Source organism: Drosophila navojoa, chromosome 5, assembly GCF_054131105.1.
Source record: "Drosophila navojoa isolate 15081-1374.11 chromosome 5, UAZ_NAV_1.0, whole genome shotgun sequence".
NCBI classification, from domain to species: Eukaryota; Metazoa; Arthropoda; class Insecta; order Diptera; family Drosophilidae; genus Drosophila; species Drosophila navojoa.
This window is the reverse complement of record NC_142893.1, coordinates 19,795,895-19,809,945: the sequence shown is the minus strand read 5'-3', so window position 1 is coordinate 19,809,945 and position 14,051 is coordinate 19,795,895. Positions and strand designations below refer to the sequence as shown.

At 39.0% G+C, this 14,051-nt stretch overlaps 1 protein-coding gene across 1 annotated transcript in view; it reads left to right on the top strand.

The window, feature by feature from the left end:
- Positions 1-14,051, top strand: part of LOC108654630 (protein 5NUC) — a 124,068-nt gene that overhangs the window by 101,235 nt on the left and 8,782 nt on the right. The window lies entirely within an intron of this gene.

Below are 14,051 nucleotides of genomic sequence, written 5' to 3'. Positions count from 1 at the left end.
CGAGTCCGCTGCGATGCTGCTGCTGCAATCGAACGGCAACGGCCAAGGCAACTGCGCAGCTTCGAGCTGTGTGCTGCGAGCTGCGAGCTGCGAGCTGCGACGCCGGCGAAGGCAGCGCTAGTCAAGCCGCAACGACCAACGAGAGTTGAAGTCGCGGTGGAAACGAAACGAGCGTGCGCCGCAGGAGCACAGCGGGTGGCTGGCAGGAGAGGGTGCACGCTGCCGCAGCAGCAACAACAACAACAACAGCAGCAGCAACAAGACTTGCCTGCGACCGAGTAAGCGCGTAAGGCATGAGCGAATGGAAATCTAACCTATCGCTGGGAGTGGTGGTTTTTGCAGGCCAGGCATCGAGCGTCGCCGTGGCTCAGGCCAAAGGGAAACCTGTGCCCGTCCGTCGTCCAACGTCCGTCGAGAGCCGAACTGTCAGCAACCATCCACCAACGATGACGACTCGACGCTCCTCGCTGGGCGAGGACGTGGGCCAGACAGAGAGCCAAGAGTCAGAGCGAGAGCTACTTGAACAAGCAAGAGCGAGCGAGTGAGAGAGAGAGAGAGAGCGGGAGAGCAGAGGCGTCGGAGAATATCTTTTGTGTGTGCGTGTGCGTGTGTGCATGTGCGTGGGGACCAGGACGCCGACGCTGACCTGTTGTGGGACGTTGGAATTGGCACAGCAGCATCGGTGTCTCCGACTCTTCTGCAGAGCCCACGTGGGTGCCCCATGGACCTTGGGCGAGAGGCGTGTGTATTGCGTATTGCCAGACGGGTCCGCTGTGCCAACTGTTTGGGCCAAGTACAGGTCCCCCTGCTCGCGTTGGCTTATCTATAGCTATTCCCAGACAACGGCTGCCAGCATTTCGGTGCCCAGGCAGCAGCACAACCGGCAGCCAAAAGTGTCAACGCCCCATCCCACAGCGCAGCGAGCATCGAGTCATTTGGGAATCGAAACAAAATGTCATTGTGTGCCTGCCTCTGATTGGCCAATGCGGTCTCAACGGCACTTAATCCAGTCAGCCAAAGAGAGCAGTGTGCACGACAGAGAGAGAGAGAGAGAGAGCGCGAGCGTATCGACTGGCTCTTAGCCAAGCAGTCGGCTAAGCAGTTGCACTGCTTGCGGGCAGTGCACTGCGAAACGAAACGAAATATTGAAACAAAATACTGGAAAGAATATTTTTTTTATATTGCGCGAACAATTTAAATTAAATAAATTAAACTGAGTTTTTTTTAGCAGCCAGTGCTTAGTTAGTTTTAGTTTGATATCAAATCTAACTTTATAAATGCACAAATGAATTACATAAATATTACTTAATAAAATAAATATATAATGAAATAAGACGTACAGATGAATAAATAAATACATAGTTTATTTTTATTATTTATTATATTAAATTAAATATATTGCTAGACAGGTTATTAGTCTGTTTAATAAGCCGTTTATTAATATATTTATTTTTTTTATTATCCTTTTTTAAAAAAATGCCAAATAAATTTCAATCAAGCAGCTATTTTTATAAAATTGATAATATTATAACATTTTTATTGAATATACTGTATCATAGATTTATTTTCTAAGAACATGATTATCTCAACATCTTATTCTCAGCTTAACTACATGAATTCATCTTCAGCTAGTTCCATTAATTTTTGACTTTAGGCGAAAAGTCAAATGATTTTCGGATTTTCCCATATTGTAAACAAGTTGTCAAACAAATTCGAGTACCTACTTCTGCACTTGGATTAGCATTTCGGTGTGTTGTCCGAAAATTACAAACATAAGCGAAACCGCCCACAAAATTTTCACAATTTTCACGCCTCGTCAGAAAAAACAACGGGCAGTCGGCTCTGGCAGGCAAACCATTTGCATTCTCCGCCTTTGCGGTTGCCATTCAAAGAGACTGAGAGAGAGAGGGAGAGAGCAGAAGGGTTGCCTGTGTTTCGCTTCTGTGAATTAATTCAAGGGGCGTTCGAACCTGCCTTTGACTCAACTGCGAACAGGCATATGCCTCAATAGCTCTACATGTATTTGTCTACATATTGCCTAGTCTATTTCGGCCAGCTAGTGACAGTCGAAATGTCTCCCAATAGATTTGTGCGAGTCAAATAAGGCGCAGGAATTTTGAAGTACATTCATATTTAATGCTCGAATCAAAAGGGCAACAAAACACGTCCCCAGACGTCGCCAATTAGGCAATTGCTGGAGCACACAAAGTCAGGCCCCAAAAATCTACGCGCAAAACTTGAGAAAAATTTCTGAATTTTCCAGTTCAGGCAGCTCATTAGCGCCGCGTCAACCTCACTGAAAAAGACAGAAAGAGAGAGAAGGAGAGGGAGATACAAAAAAATAAATCCGTGCCAGAGACCGCAACTTGGATGCTCCCGAGCGAATAGTCGGTCGGTCGTTGGTCCAACGACTTTAGCGGACGTTCGATTAACCCCTTTTATCACGCGCTATTCTCCATGGGATGTGGGCCCAGGGGCCCGGTACCAAATTTTGTACGTTGCCTGGCAGCTGTCATAGAACACCTCGCTTTGCCTCAACACACCTCCCCTCCCCTCACCTTAGTTGCCATTGAGCCTCCTTCCCCTTGGCCGCTCTGCCTGCCATTATTTGTTTGTCATTGGGAACGCAAATTCGAATTGTTTTCAATTGGATTACATGACCGCGACTCACTAACCCATTGCCAAATAATAAGCCCCGCAGCATCACTCACAGTCACAGTCACAGCCTCAGTCACATTCACAGTCACAGTCCTGCCTGACAATTAAAGTCTCGCTGTTCGACTTAGGGGATTAACCAAATTGTTTATCTTCCATTGCACGCAATGAGTGCTTATTAACACAAATGCTTGACTCGATAAATGTGCGGCTTGACTTTTAGCCAAAGTAAACAAGGACAACAAGAACTGACAGTGATGACACGACTTTGATAAGCTGGAGATTAAAACCAATTTTTTTTAAGTTTTCCAAATGGGAAAATTCTTTTTTGTATGTTATGGCAAGAGATATGAGTGGGAAATATATGAGAATAAAAATTAAATAAAAACACTCAAAAGTTGTTTAAGATCTGTTTATTATTATTACTATTAATATTATTATTGTTATATTATTCATATAGTTATTAAAATTATTATAATTATTATATATATTAATATATATTCTAATTATTATTATTATTATTTACAAAAATACATTTGAATATTGACTCCATTTTAAAGTCTCGAAATGAGTAAGCAAAAGCAAGTACAGTGTCCAACATAAATATTCGGTTTTTATTTGTCACCATCAAACGTCCATAAAACCTGTAATATTAGTTGAATTTAAAATATAGAAAATGCTTTATTGTATGTTAAAAAATGATCTTTCAGATGAAGTATAAATCAAATGTAGTATATTTAAAATAATTAACAAAAATTATGCACAAGCCGAAAAATGATCAAATTTGGCGTTACTTTAATATTCGGTTTTTCCTTTAACAACTGACCCGATTCGAGTTCTATTAAAAAACGTATGTATATTTATTTAACTAAGTCCACAATTTAAATACATACTAACTCCATTCTTGGCTAGCCAATTAAGTTAGGTCTCGCCTGGCAGCCATATTTATAATATAGTTTTGTTCCAGAAGTCTTTCAATATACAGTCTATGTTTGATGTCTATAGAAATTAGCTCCTTAAATGCTCTCCAGTTAGAACGAAACGAATGAGAAATTGATCTTCGAAATATGATACGCTGCTCCCTGTTCTCAGAAACTCCAAATACCCAACATCTATGCTCTGTTTATTCATTATGAAGTAAAATAAGCATAAGTAATATAAGATCTCTATCAGACATTCTCTTAGTTGAATTCCCTTAATCTCTTCTCAACAGAATATACCTGCGAGAGTACTTGATTACTATAAATTGACTCAGAAACTTGTCAATAATATTGAAATTAAATGTGAAAACTGTGAATTATTTTTTTGCAACTATTTATTTTCTACACTAGCCAACAAAGGCGCACTTCACTCCCTTGCGCTCCCTTTCGCTGGCCGCCATTTTGCTATTAGGGCCATGAATAAATTAAACGTACTCAAAACTCAAGACTCGCATGTAAATGGCCCATTTGTCAAAGATAAAGGAATATTTCTGTGACTCTGTCCATATGCAAGACATTCACAGGGGCGAGCCATAAATAAAGCCGAGCGGACAGACGGAGAAATTTGAGGCGCGAACAACTTAATTAGTTTCCTTTTATGCATTTTCTCAAGTGTGCCGCTAGTCGAGGTCCTATTGGGATCCTGTTCTTGTTGCTCGCCTCCCCATCCTTCCTCTTCCTGCTGTATGCAAATTAGCTCTGAGTAATGTCGCAGCAGTTGAATGAGATGCGATGCCAACAAACACTGAAATACACACACACACACTCTGAGCATAAATCATTTTAAGTTTTACAGTTCTCTTCGATACTGTGACGACTTCAACTCTCAGAGAAAGAGAGAGAGAGAGAGAGAGAGAGAGAGAGAGTTAGCGCAGAGGTGCAGCAGCCGCAGAGTTCTTCAAGTCATCATCATCATCGTCTATTCATGGAATTTGTTTGAGACTCTCTCTGCTCTCGGCGGATTTGAGCTGGCAGATGCTGTCGCTACGCCTAACAATGAAAGTATCTTTGGAAATGACAACATATGACAGTTGCTTTGTCTGCAAGCCAAACAAAGCCGTGGACCACCAAAAGTTTCGATGCGCGCAGATAGAAAACGATTCTGATGCATGGTAATAGATACACATACATATATTGTATATATACATCTGCCCATCTTAACCTATTCTAACCCTCTGAGCCGCCCTCTTAAACGCTTTTCTCAAATAAAATTGCACTTGCCACAATTGAGAAATTACCCCAACCGTAACGGCGGAGTGCTGAAGTGTTTGCCACTTGAGTCAAGTTCGGTTTGGAGTGCCTCCTGCCAGTGGGTTGGTCAGGTTGCCAGCGGGCCTGGCACGTGGCTGGTTTTAGTTTAAAGAGAGAGAGAGTGAGAGAGAGAGAGCGAGAGAGCTGTAACAAAAAAGCCAAGTAAATTTAATTAAATTATCTCGAACACGTGTTTGACCAAATGCAACGATTTTGCAGAACAATCGAGCAGAGTTTAAATATTTACCAAGCGCTTGCTAAACGTCGTCAGGGGGTTCGCAGTTCGCAGTTCTTTCGTTTACATAAGAGAAATATTTTTTTTTTTTGCTGAGATTTGTTTTTTTTTTTTTTTTTTTTTTTGTGTGGTCTGCTCTCAGTCCTTTGAAAGATTCTCACAGCCCTTCAAGGTGTTTGAACTTTTTCGCACATCTCAATGGATGGATGGCCCGGCCCGAGTAGCTTATCACCGGAGCAGACCTGTTTGCCAGTCGCTGGCAACTGAACAGCTCAACTGGATGGCGGAAAAAATAAAAAAGCAACAACAACAGCAACAGCATCAGAAATGCCCGTTTCATAAATATTTACCAGTTGTTTGGAGATCGGCTCGCGATCTCTGGCTGCGATAAGTTGAAGAAGGGAAAACAACTTTGAAGCATGCCATAAATACGCAGCAGCCAAATAAGCGCAACTGCCACTGCAAACCAAATCAAATGAAAAATCTTATGAAAAATGCGTTATTGAAAATGTTTCAAATTTTGGGTACAAAGTTCATTAGCTTCAAAGCAAAAGCTGGCCAAAATTGGCCAACGATTCACGATTCATTGTTCACGATTTGTTTTCGGAGACACGTCCAACTGCAAATGGGCAAAAAGATCACAGTTAGCCAAAAATTAGAGAAACTAAATAATCGAAAATTTGATTTAATTATAGAAAAGTTAAGTTTCAGCACAAACTATTTGCTTTATAAATTTTATAAAATTATGTTGTATGAATGCGAGCTATCCATATTGTATTAACTTCGTTTGCTAGTTTAACATCTATCTATATATGAAGCCGGTGCAGGCTGATCGTTAATTTATGTAACTTTAAATGATAGTAAATATTACAGTTTTTGTTCTCATGTAAACAGAGATAATATTAATATACAAAGGTTAATTTTAAACTTATAAAAATTTAAATTTAATTCAAGTTTTGTTTTAAGTTTCATATTTTTTATGCAGAAAATTATTTACTCAGCTTTACATTAAAAACAATTTTTATACTAATTAATTTATTTAAATTTATTTTTTTTCAATTTTATTTAATTTATTTTTTTGTTCAATCATTTTTTTATTAAAATTATATTATTTACTTTTAAAGTAAATTTATTCTTTAATAAAAAAAAATTAATTTAAAAAATAATATAATTGAATAATAAATAAAAAAATTAATTAAATACAACTAATTAAATAATTAATTGCATAATTAGTTTTAAAAATATTTAATGCTGCGCGAATAATAAATATGAATAGGAAATTCCCTAACGTGTGTTGTTTATGGGCCATTTCTGTCGACCCAAAAGACTTAAGTTTACTATTAAATTTAATTGTGATTTTGATTTTTACAAATAAACTCACATAAACGCTAAACATGAATGAGTATTATAACGGATAGACATACATCATCTGTCTGTCTGCCTAATTTTGGTTATATATAAGTTTGATTAATCAAAAGCTATCATCGCATGTCGTGCATATAAATCCTTCTAGTTACTGCGGGTTATAATTTTGTATACCATCCTAATTAACACATAGGGTATTTTAGCTTAAGAGCTAGAGCAGCAATATTACTATAATACCCTTTATATAATTATTGGAGCTGCTGTTACTTGTAATAAAAAATTCAGTTAAAATTTTATACGTTTCTCATTGGCCAATTTATAAATAGCATTTTCTTTTTATACCCTGAACCCATTGAAAATGGGAAATCAGGGTATAATGTTTTTGTGTAAAAGTATGTAACAGGCAGAAGGAATCATCGCAGACCCCACAAAGTATATATATATTCTTGATCAGCACGATGAGCTGAGTCGATATAGCCCTGTCCGTCTGTCCGTCCGTCCGTCCGTCCGTCCGTCCGTCCGTCCGTCTGTCCGTATGAACGCCGAGATCTCAGAAGATATAAAAGCTAGAGAGCTGAAATTTTGTGTGCATACTCGTGTATACCATACGCAGTACGAGTTTGCTTTATTTTTTCGATAACTCATCCGATAACTTTTTTATCGAGAATAATCGAAAAATTGATTTTGTTTTTTGTGCCTCATCGGAGTACTATTAGACGTGGAGACTTCAGATTTACAGTGTATATATATATGATGAATACAAACATTTTGTAATCAACAGATTTTGGATACCACGCCCCCTTCGCCCTCAATTTGTAAAAAACGTATTTCAAGTACTAGAGACTTGTGTTTTGGAATGTACACACATTTTGACCATATTATTACGCCCTGAAAGTTTCATTAAGATCGTATGTTTATAAAAGAAGTTATTCACCATGTAAATTCTCATACTATTGCCCACACTGCAGCGCAGCCCAAGCGCAGTCGCTGCTTACTGCGCAGTTAGCAGAGCGCGGACGCGTGAGGGTGGATGCATGTAAATGTATGTGTGCGTGCATAAAAGAAGTGCTGAATGATCAGAATATCAGCTTGGAGGGTTCAGGGTATCTCCTAGTCGAGCAGTCTCGACTAGAGTCTTCTTACTTGTTATGTATTTATTTACGAATAGTATGAAGAATTCAAGGACTACGTTCAATTTAGCTTTGCATCTCAAAAAATGTCTCAACAGTTGAGAAGACAAAGTAAATTAAGAGTTATACATATTTATAGCATTGTATATAAACCCCTCTCTCTCTCTCTCTTTCTCTCTGTCCAGCTTCTCTATTCCAGCACACTCTTCCCCTTCACTCCCTTAGTTTTTATGCCAGCCCTTTTTCCCTAACGACCGAAGAGTTTGAAATTTAAAATTGTGCTTAAAATGATCAGTAAATTATTTAGAGCACATTTGGGGGAAGGCAGCAAGTTTACGATGTGCCTTGTGCATCTCATTTGGGTTTAGTGGCGCCCGCTGGGAGTGCCGAATGCAGTTGTTGCTGGAATGCGAAGGAGCATGTGTAAACATGCGTGTGCCCGAGTTGGGGCTGCCTCTGGAGAACCACAAAAACGCGAATAGCTCGCATCATGCAATGTGGCGATGGCATCAGCTCGACTCTGTCTCTCTCTCTCTTTCTCTCTCTCTATATATATATATGTATATGGCTGGGGAGACATTTGCTAGATTAATTAGCTCATTTACAGTTAACAATGTTCGTGTTAATTTCAACGAATTAAATGATAACATCGTCCAACAGCAGCAGACTGGACAGTGTCAATACACCTACGAGTCTCTCTCACTCCCCTTGGCCAGGTCTCGAGTGACATGTCACACTTTTTGGGCCACGGAATAGATGTTAGTCGAAATGCTTGTTGACGCTAATGTCCCTATTTACGGCCTGTTGCACTGCGGGGGGTGGCTATCGATGGCTGCGCTGGCCGGGCTGGAACCGAAATCGCGCCTCGATGCCGCGATTTGCATAATGAGAAGCGGCACACCCATCGGCCCAAGGCTCGAGGCCCGAGGCTGACGCCCTTCTCATTTGCAGCGCCAGCCCAATATAATTTAACTTCATTATGCGAACAGTTGTGCCTTTAGTTTTGGTAATTTATTTCAATTTTTTGCCGCCACGTCTCGAGTGCCGCGACGATAGATTACCACAGGTCGTCCGGGGCGTTAGCAACCCCCTGCAAAAAGGGGTTACAGCTGGAGAGCTGGAGAGCTGGAAAGAGCGAGAGAGCGCGAGCGACAGAAATTTCGTGAAAATGTTAATTTACGTGCAAGTGTGTAGAAAAAAATTTGGTCATATGCGTTATTTGTAACTGTAATTTGTGTTTATTGTCCCTGACATCCACTCAGAGCAGAGCGAAGCAGAAGAGAAGAGAACTGAGACTGCACAGCAGCACCATTCCGTTGGTAGCCAAAAATAATTAAGTATAAAAATCTTTGTCAAAATAACATAAACAACTGTGAGTGTGCGTGTGCGTGTGTGTGTGTCTGTTTGTATGGCATATCCTTACGGTATTCATAATTAATTTTTGGTGAAAAATATATCCAAGACTTATCATTACACTGCACTGGACCAGAGTGCAGGATACAACGGCGACTCTCTGGGGAGCAACCTTTTGGCCATTTAGTGCGTCCAGCACAACACAAACAGCACACAGAGAGACACATAACGGTATGTGCATAGAGTATGGGCGTGGTCATTGTTCTTTGGCTTCGCAGAAGGTCCTGCCACACCTAGTCTGGCCAACTCAAGACCCAGGCCCAGACTCAGGCCCAGACCCAGGCTGAGCTCGTTTGAGCTGTTATATTGACACTTTGCATTTTGCGAACCTCCTTCAGTCTCAGCTCGAGACTCAGCCTCTGTCTCTGTCTCTGCTTCGGTCTCAGTTGCCGTCTTCTATGGCATGTCCTTTATTTGTTTAGTTGTGGGCTTTGTTTGGCAACACGGATCACTTTAAGCACATAACCATGCATATAAATTTGATGATTATTAAGTCAGGCACATTAGTGCGAATGCCTGATGAGGCAGGCCCCCGACCAAAGGCCATTGTCCTTATGCCAAAGGGTCAGACATGTGTGTGTGTGTGAGTGTGTGTATGGCAAAGTTAATTTATAAATACTCAGGTTTATGGTTTCACGTATTAAAATATTTAGCACACTTCTTGGCAGCCAAGTTTCGGAAAAAGGCTTTGGCCTGTGTGAGGTTTTTATACATAATTTATGAGTCCTTCGGGCGACAGCCAAAAAACACACTCTGTGACCGACATATGTGTGTGTGAAAGTGTGCGTATGTATGTATGTGAGAGTGTGTGTGCATGTATGATAGTCATCTTCCTTAATAAGCCTCAATTCAAGCATCTGTCAATTTACAACGAAATTTAAAGACAGCGGGAAGCAGCAGAAAATTTAAATAAAATTCTTTTGATTACATTAAAGTTGCTTATGTTAAATATCAAATATATATTAGAGAAGTATTAGGAATAATATTTATGGATAAGAAATAATTAATTGATATAGTTTTATACTTGTATACGTTCTCTCTTTTGCTGTCCCTACATTTTGATATTGGCTTACAAAGTAAAACGAAATATGAATTTTCTTCAATGTCTTCTTTTTTTTCTCTCCATTTCGCTCTTTCAGTCTTGTTTTGTTCCTTTTTCATCCTTGTTCTATGATAAATGCATAAATGTTTATATATAAGAAATATAATATACGATTTAATAAAAGGATACAATATCATATAAAATATAAAATAATAATGTAAAATATAAAACATAATTGAAATCTATATTTTACTCATAAATCTTTCTCTTGGCAATAACAGAACGACGATATGTGGAAGCTATGACAATTACTAATTCTCAAATATAAGCAAAGACATAGGACTTGGCGAATTTAATAAATTCCTTCTACATCTGAGAGAATATGCTAAAAATTCATCTCCCTCTGGTAGTTGAAGCACACAAATTGCCAACAATTAATAAACGAGAATTGGCCAAGACAATCAGCTAAGTGCTTATTATTTTTTGCTACATACACATACACACACAAAAACGCACAGGCATTGGAAGGGGTAGAGCCGGCGGAATGGTCATTTAAATGAAGCCATTTCGATTCGATGTCGGGCTTTGCGATTTCAATTATCAGCCTTGTATCTGAGGGATGGCAGAGCAGAGCAGGGCGGGGCAGGGAGGGTGTTGCGACAGAGGAACATGCAACCGCCGATTAGCACGTGCCGCTCGTTCGAGTCGACCTGCCAGCGACACGTGACCTTAATGAGCCCGGGAGCAGTATCAGAAAATAAACATAATTATGCCAACTACGGGATGCAGCGGAACAGGGCGAATCCGATAAACGTCGCAAATCGGCAAACACGCAACAAGATTTGTCATCATCAAACAAAGTGGGCGTGAAAATTGCGGATGAAACCGGACGGAAAGGAGGCCCGGAACTGCGCTTGTTCAACAAAATGCGCCGCTACAGCTTCCTTACGCCGGATGCAATCATGTCGAGGCGTGTGCCAGTTCGCAAAAAAAATGAAACAAAAGCCATTATTTGCTTTTCCCAGGAACAAAAGAATTATGCAGTTGCAGATAATATTAAATGATATGATAAGGCATATGCTACTTGGAGAACATAATCCCAGCCTGAACAGGCAAAGAGCTTCGACTCCAGTCGAGTAAAGTCAAGTTCTCTGGGAGAGTTTTTCGTGTAGCTAATTTCGATGCGATTCGCGTATTTCACTTACCTCACTGTATTCCTGTTTGACCATCACGTAGCTGCCTGGCAGACGGCTGTCTTCGTTGTCCTGCCTTCATTACGCTTTAATTTGGATGACTTCTTGAGTCTGGAGTGGCTCGCTTTGTGTGTGACAGACTGCCTCTGTCTGGCTCTCAGTGATTTCATTTGGACCAGGTCCACTTGCTATTCATATTGCGGGCTACAAACTAATCATGTCCCCATCGCCATGCATTATTTTGTGCGCATTTTCTGATTGCCAAAATCGCCAGAGAAATCAGCAAAGTGCGTCGCAACAAAACGACAACCAAATGTAGGCAGGGCTCATGCTGATGATGTTGAAAGTTGCTGCTCTTGCAAGGATAATCTTACTATTGAAATAAATTCTAAGTGGAAACAGTGATGGGATAATTAATGATCTTGATTAAAAGAGTTTCTCACTCTCTTGATTTGAGTTCATTCGGTTTTCGGGTCATCAAATATAAGAAAGGCACAAAATGAAAATGAACAAGTCGAAATGGCTAATAAATCCATTGGAAATGGTATAGGATGGCTTAGCCAGATATTGGCAGACAATGTAGAAGTTCTAGTCCTGAAGAGAAATATGGAACATAAGAAACTGCTGTCTATGCCTATTCATAATAATAAATAATAATGTACATAAGCTATTACGATTATTATATTTCTATATGTTATATGAATATATGCCTATCCTAATATCAGTTACTCACTCTACCTATTTCTCCGCCTGCCTCTCAGTCTGTCTGCCTAACAAAAGCCAGGGACGAGGAAGAGCAATAGAAGATCAAGATCAAGCTTATATGTATGCAGCGTTAATCAATTGGTGTTTATATTTAAGTAAAGGGGAGTTAGGATGCTTGAAGCAGAGAGAGAGAGAGAGAGAGAGAGAGAGAGAGAGAGAGAGAGAGAGAGAGAGAGAGAGAGAGAGAGAGAGAGAGAGAGAGAGCAGAGAGCGTTCCCATTGGTCACTTAAAGCTCATCTGCAACGACCCCTGCCTGCCTCTACCGAGCTCAACATTTGAGCGCGACCTAGGCTCTGAGTGCAAATCGCCCTATTTAAGGGGCAGCAGCTAAAGCATTTCTTCAGTCGCCTAGACCTGGTTGGGGTCAGTGGATCAGTACAGTAAAGTGAATCGAAGTGTGTGGTTGCTCTGCTAAGCATTGCAGACTTAGACGACAAAATGTAGATGATTTACCTGGCGGAAATACTATTAGAAAATACTTGGAAAAAATACTTGAAAAAAAAAACCTATTTTTTTTAAATTACTTATACGAAATACTTGCACGAAATTACATATTGAATAAAAATTAATATATCCATTTACATTATTTACATTTACATATTTTAATATTTGATTATTTATTTCTTTATTTATTTATTTATATATATATTTATTTATTTATTTAATTATTCATTTATTTATTTATTTATTTATTTATTTATTTATTTATTTATTTATTTATTTATTTATTTATTTATTTATTTATTTATTTATTTACTTATTTATTTATTTATTTTTTTTATACTTATTATTTATTATTTATATATTTAATATTAATATATTTAATGTTTTTTAAAATCAAAATGGCAGCTAGGAAAGATGATACAAAATGTGCAGAAATAATAAGTGGTCTATTTATACATGCGCTAAATACATAAAAATATAGCTAAATGACAGACTATTCATATGATTAATATATTCCAAATTGTCTTTGATCCTACTTTCAACTGAGCTAAAATTAAATTTATAGTGAATTGGAAAAAATCATTTAAAATATGATTTTCATCCAATATCTATTAGTTTAAATTTTGAGTTCAATAACTGCCAGTATATACATATCTGTACCAGAATAATATCTATGGTGAGGTTTCTTGAAATAGTGGCGAGAGTGTGATGAGCTAATAAATCAAATACTAAAGCCAATTTTCAGTGAGTCGGCCTGGAGTTGGAGCTGCGGCTTAAGGTTGAGTTCAGCACTTAGTACCCATGTCCCGTAGATGTCCAGGATTTGTCCCAGGTCGGCTGTCAAACATAATCACCTTGAGCCGCAGGTCCAGCCGGAACCCCGCCGAAATCTCGCTGCCTCGAAGCCAACGCAGGCACAACTGCACACAGACACCCTCTCATCAGAGGCCAGTGTTTTATATATTTTGCTTTTGCTTCTTTTTTTTTTTTTCTTTTTTTTTGTTATTTTGTAGCGTCTGTCTCGGAGCAAACGAATCTATTCTCAAAGGAAATTTATGCCGTTTGTCTCTGTGTGAATGAAATATTTTATTTTGGTTTTTATTATAGCAGCCCGTTTGAGTTTTTAACACATTGTAGAGCATTTTGTGTAATTTCAACACGTTGCAAGCACTCCGACGTCCGAAGGGCTGTTTCTCTGCGGATCATCGAAAACTTTTGCCAAGCCCACAAAACAAAATGTTGTCGAAATTTTCGCCAGTGTCCACAACTCGGACACAAATGATTAATGTGCTGCCAGTCCTTAACGCCAAATAATAAATTGTTTTTTGCGCTTTTTTCCCACTTTTTTATAAGAGAAAAAAAAAGAGAATACCCTACTTGAACTGGGAGCAAAGCATGGAAACTGTCCTGTCACCATTTGCTGGCCGTTTTTTATTTAATCTTATATTAAACGTGTACAAAATGCATAAAAACACAAGTCCATTGGCAAAGTCTGGCCGAAAATTACATTTGTAATTCCATAACTCATCCGATTGTCATTCAATAAGGCATTTGCATTGCATTGTAACTGATGTAAT